This window comes from Rutidosis leptorrhynchoides, chromosome 1, assembly GCF_046630445.1.
Source record: "Rutidosis leptorrhynchoides isolate AG116_Rl617_1_P2 chromosome 1, CSIRO_AGI_Rlap_v1, whole genome shotgun sequence".
In the NCBI taxonomy this organism is placed as follows: domain Eukaryota; kingdom Viridiplantae; phylum Streptophyta; class Magnoliopsida; order Asterales; family Asteraceae; genus Rutidosis; species Rutidosis leptorrhynchoides.
This window is the reverse complement of record NC_092333.1, coordinates 358,414,694-358,421,249: the sequence shown is the minus strand read 5'-3', so window position 1 is coordinate 358,421,249 and position 6,556 is coordinate 358,414,694.

The following is a 6,556-nucleotide window of genomic DNA, read 5'->3' as shown; positions in this document are numbered from 1 at the left end:
TCATTTGGGCAAGTGTGTAAAATGTAGAAAACCGACTCATTACGAAAATTGCCCAAAGAACCAGACGGACTCTAATTACGAGTACGTAACCTTGTGCCGAGAAGGGCCTTTTAAATGTTCAAAGGAAAACCTCTTAAACCAACGAGGTTACGCCTACGAAGCCATGGGGGGCGAAATGGTACGACTCTACTATGAGGCGAGTCAATGCAGTTTCACCATCTAAATCTTTTTCTCGCCAATTGTATGTTTGTGCATTTTTGTGTGTTTATGTTTTGGTGTGTTTTAGTTTGTATTTGTTTGTTGTTTGTTTTTATTAAAAAGGTGTACCATTTAAAATTGATAAACCTTGAGTTTAACCCGTTTTCATTGAAAACGATAATGTTAAGTGTAACAACTGAATTGTCGTTCTTCAAATTGCATGAAATTTATTGTTGGATTCATAATATGTCTTTTAAATAGTAAACCACAAAAACAAAAGAAAAATTATTTCTACTAAAAAATATACTTTTTTATCAATAACTGTAAAAATATATAACTTATAAACTTTGTCGTGGGTAATGATAGGTGTAACAACCGAGATTATCTCTACCTAGCTGATAGGAAACAAAGTTTTAAATTTGAAAATTAGTTGGTTTGAAAGTATATATATATATATATATATATATATATATATATATATATATATATATATATATATATATATATATATATATATATATATATATATATATATATATATATATATATATAAATAGAGTGTATTTTAAATTCATTTAATTTTTATTTTTCATGTACTTGTTTTAAAATTTTAAAATATTAATTTTCTTTTAATAAAAAAAATTTAAAAAGAAAAATAGAGTGTTTTGTTTTATTTCTAAGTTGTATTCGAAAAATATTAAAATTTTAACTTTTAAAGCATTAAATTTTGTAAATTGTATTTGAAAATTTGTAAACGGATAAAGACTAGGTATAACAACCGAAATTTCCGTTACAACAAATATAAATTTAAAAATGATATTTTGAAATTTGATTAATTATAAGTTGAAAAAAAAAGGCTTAACACTTACGCGTAAGGTGTAGACAGTACACGAAACGCGTATAATCCAAAACTACGGGGAACGCGTAATTTTTAAAATCAGAGAGCATATCTGGTCGAACAGCTCTTTCTTTTTCACACTTAATTTTTTTTTCTTCTTTGCTTACTGTGAACGAACGAGAGGGGTATCCAAAACCCACAAAAATCACACCCAAAAATCTAATTAACACTATAAATCTCCTCCAATTCATCCATATTTCAACATGCCAAGATTGGTAAGGGTCCTAACCCATTTTTACAACTTGTTCTTCAAATTTTTCATTTATTATTTTTATAGCTTTAATCCAAATTAATGCATGATATTATTGAATTTTGCTTGATTATTGCATAACTATGTTGTTAGTGTGATGTTAAACCCGATTAGCATAAGAATTTGATGTTTAATTGATTATTTCAAAGTTAGGGTTTATACATATTGGGGAAAATTGATGAATTGCTATTAAAGTGTGTTATTTTGATTATAATTAGCTATTTTTAACTGTTGTGATAGTAGTTAGAACCTTTGAACATGAGTTTGATTGTTTGATTTTGTGATTTTAATTTTTTCCTAAATTTGATAATTTTTGTTATTTACATGAATCAAGTATGAGTTGTAATGATGTTAAGGGTTATTTAGAAGCTGGAACATACGCAATGTGATTGAATTGAATTATATATGCTTAGTTCATTGAATGTTTCCACTTGTGAATTAAACTTTGTTTAAACTTTGTTTATGAAACTTGATTGATGATTATGAATTTTTTTGGTTTATTTTTGTTTGTTTTAATTTTTGGCAGTAATACTTTAATTGTTGTTGATATATTAGTTCCTGTGGTGTTGAAAACAAGCTTGTATGTTGACTATGTATTCTTTGCTAATATTAACATACTCAATTGGGACGATTTTCTTGTTTTAAAATGTTATGCAGGTATTATTTAGAATGAGGGCTGTAAACCAACAGCAAGAAGAGGAACAAGTAACACTACAAATGGAACAACAACTCCAAACCTTACACCCGAACCTGAGATTCCCTAATGATTTACCTCAACGAGTGCAAAAGGTTAAGGACTTACTTTCTCTGATCAATAGAAACACCTCTCCAGTATATGTTGTGGACTGGGCTCCCTTAGGACACCCAGTCAACTTAGATACACAAATAAGGGAAATTTTAAACCAAAGTTTCACAAACGAATTTGGGATGAATTTGGTTTTTAATGATTTTGAGAGGTTGTTTAGTTTAAATAGTCCTGTATATAGAGAATGGTGCTTAGAATTCTATTCTACTGTTATAATGAGCATACACCCAGAAACTATCAATGATACTAATTTTCTACAATTTAGACTGGGTGGGGTAGATAGAAGAATGTCCCTAAGCAACGTGACTAACGCGTTGGGGATTTACACCGTCGAGGAGATGTTGACTCCCGGTTTTAGGGAGTATATTTTTACTGGGGCTAGGTATACAGGTAATTATGATTCTGGGAGAGTTTGGCAATCTTTTACTAATAGAAATAGATATGAGGCAGGCCAAGAATCATACCTAAAGATCACTGATGTTCGGTTTAGAATAATTCATAAATTTATAGCGAACACAATAAACCAAAGTCATTTGGTAATACAGATAAAATTAATTATATTGACCTTTGGTATTTAGATGTGATCAGAGATAGGGATAATTTCGTTAGTATACCCTATGGAGTTGCCTACTTCTTGGCTCATGTAGGTAAGGGTGCTAGAGGATCAAGTGACATGTCGGGAGGTCACTATATCACTTGTTTAGGAAACTGGTTCGGACTCGACCCGAGTGAATCAGAACCTCCAATCATACCGGTAGATCAAGCCGTTAAAACTTTAGGATTGGATGTATATAAAACTACAAAAGCTATACAAGTGAGGGGTGGGGTAATTAGTTTAAGACGACAAGAAGTTGTTGCTCCCGCTCCTATGGAAGAAGATGATGAACCTGAGCGAGATACTAGGAGAAGACGGAGATAGCCAGATCAGGCTAGTTCGTCTAATGTAGGTACTTCTGATTTCGATATGTTACAAAATTCGTTTAATTCATTGAGTTTAGATGTAAGGAACTCATATGAAACTTGGGGACAGAGATCAGAAAATCAGTACACTAGTTTGTCTCGGTAATTAGGGGACATTAGGAATACCCAACTAGCTCAGGGTAATATGTTAGAAAACATCCGATATGATCAACGGGGCCAGGGAGCACAACTTGAGTGGTACATCATCAGGCATATCTATACGCAGCTAATTCACAGCATTACGCACCCTCAGCCTTTCCTTCATACACCCCATGGCAAGCACCCGGTGATCCTATACCTCCACCTTATGATCCCAACGCTGCTCTAGCTGCAAGTCAGGATGCCTATCGGCGTTTTTACGAGGAACAACGCCAAAATGAACAGTGGCAGCAACAACAACAGGAACAGGAAGATTAAGGAGGCCCTGTATGGCCATTTTTCTAGTTTTTATTTTTTTTATTTTTTTTATATTGTTTGTAAAAAAAATGATTTTTATGATGTGTTTTAAGTATTTACTTTTACTTTTATATATTTTATATATACATGTGGGGTAAAATTTTTGTACTACTAAAGTACAATCCCATCTCATGTGTGATTAACATATTTGTTAACAGGTACTTACGATGATGAGATTCGACATAACAAAACACGAAAGTATTATTGTGATATGAGGATTGGATATGTTCATACAATAAGCATTTTACAATGTCCAATTACTTAACAAAGGAAGTTCCATATACTTTACACTTTTTGTCCTCTTAAATTTATACATTTAATCTGATTTTATGTAATGAGGGCATTACATAATCTTAAGTGTGGGGTGAGAATATATAAATTCTCGATAACTTATAATTGGAGGTTTTTATGAAAATTTTGAACATTTTTAAACAAATATATCTAGTCAATTTTTAAGGTAATTACGAGCAATTAAAGATTAGGTGTCAAAAACCAAAATTATTGTCTCCATACATTAAAAATATGTAAGTTTATTTGATTAAAACTTATAAAAGATAATCAAGTATAACAGAATTTATAAACCCGTATGTTTGGAACCATTTATCACATGTTTTTATGAAGTTTATTGCATATATCATTGCTTTGGAATGTATAAACCTGAATATCCAATTAATGCGAGTAATAAAGGATGAATCAAGTCCATCCCTTAAGGAAGTAAAGTCTTCCAAAATGACACACTTGCTAACCTATGTTAGAAGATGTAGTCCAGAACAGCTGTAGGTTGACGAAAAATCTTGAAAAGTCATCTCTATCATCGGCTGGAAATCCACCTCACCTCAGCATCAAATAGGGTTTTTGGTGGTCAGACTTATCCTAACCATGATATGGATCTGTCTCGTACAATGGGGGCCACATTGCAAATTAGCTTTTAAGACTAATGAATCTAATCCCCAAATGGATGATCTCCGTAAAGATTAACCGCATCTATGTTTGACTGCGGTCAATATACATATGCCATAACAAATTGAGGTGTGCAAACTCATGGTTCACCGATGATATTTGGACACGATATAATTTTCTTCTAAAACTTATGCTATTTTATGAATTATATTGTGTAAAACCATTTTTAGGACATTCGGTTTCAAGTTCCATGATACTTCAATTATGGGGGCGGATAGCTTGCTAATCGCCGACTGAGACTACGGTTTTCAGTTACCCTCGACTGGAATTTGAGGTTAAAACCGGAAAACGTGTCTAGTGTGAAAACTAGCCTGCCATTTAATAAAATCATAGAACGTTTTCACAAGGTCCAATTTTCCCTAAGGATCTAAATTTTTAAACCTTAATCACGTGTTTCAACTTTGTTTCTGTTGTCAGAATTTCATATCGTGTGGTGTGCGTGTGATCCAATAAAAATTGTGTAGTGTTTCCAACTTATTCCATATAGCGTGTGTTTTCATTTCGTGTGGGGTATGTTGTGTGATTTAATTTTTGACATGGAAAAATATGTAATGTTCCGATTCTATTTAAAAAGACGTAATTGCTTGAGGACAAACAACGTTCAAGTGTGGGGTATTTTGATATTGCTTTAAACATACATATATTTCGACGCAATATCATTTATATTTCATCGGCTTTTACCGAAACGAAGACATTCAAATGGATAATTCACGAGAAAAATGGCAAAAGTAAACGCGAGCTTGAAGTTTGAAGAAATGATAATAAACGACGGGTTTTAACCAAATATATATCGAGATAACATTTATCCGAAACAAAGTCCAAGATGATCGAAGGAAAAGAGTTCAAATGAAAGTTCCAAGTCAATATACGACAACACGGGGTCAACAAAGAACAAACATAAAATTAAAAATAAAAAAAACTGCAGTTTACCCCTACGCGGATCGCGTAATACCTTACGCGAAACGCGTAATGTTGTGGCTAAATTCCAGATTCTACTTAACTCCTATGCGAAATGTGTGAAGACCTACGCGAAACGCGTAATGTTTGATCCAGATTCATATTCCAAGTTCACATGGGACGGTTGTTTTTTAATATATATTAACTATATTTATACGCATGCTTAAGGGAATAATTCACTTTCCAGTCCTTTACAGCAAAAAGGGATCAGAGAGAAGTCTACCTACTACTTCTAATACTATGATATAATACGGAGTACATTACACAGACAGGGAGGATTGTCAGTACACAAATCCATACAACACACATATAGATAGCAAAATAGAGAGCAGAGGGATATTATCATCATTTTATTAGTATCTTTGTACTCCGTATAATTTAAGTTCAGTTCCAATTAATTTTCAAGTTCAATTTTTAGGATAGTTTCAATATTAAGGGTGTATTGTTCGTGATTAAGGGTATTATTGTGCGAGTGCAAGGGTATTGTTATTGTAAATTTTTCTACCGTTTGAAGTTAATGAAAGTGAAAATTTTCGTAAGTATATTCTATTAAAATTATCGTTATCAATTTTTATCGTTATTATTATGTTTGTATATTTATATTTTTATGTTTACCCTAGTATAATGAGTAGCTAAATTTCCCTAGTGTTTGCTTAGATGTAGAGCCTCTAGTGAAATGGATTGTTATCATTTGTAAAAATTAAAATGTAACTTAAGTATTTTTAACATTGAGCCTAATTAAAAGAACCATTATTATGTATTTGGATATTTAACCCTTGTCACTTAATTTATTAGATTCAAATAACGAAAGTTATTTTTATTTATATAAATTAAGCTTCAACATTAAAAGTGATTTAGACGAACTTATGAATAAGTTATTAACACTAATTTAGAAATAAAGTTCGGTGGTTTGGATGATATCATTAGGTATATAATAGTGAAATTGTAAAAAGGGAAACCGTTATGATTTGGATTTTGGCGAAAGTCAAAACTGGGTTGGGTCTCAATTTAAATACTTGGGAAATAGTAACTATCTAAATAAGATCCGATGAAAATTAGACTTAATTTAGCT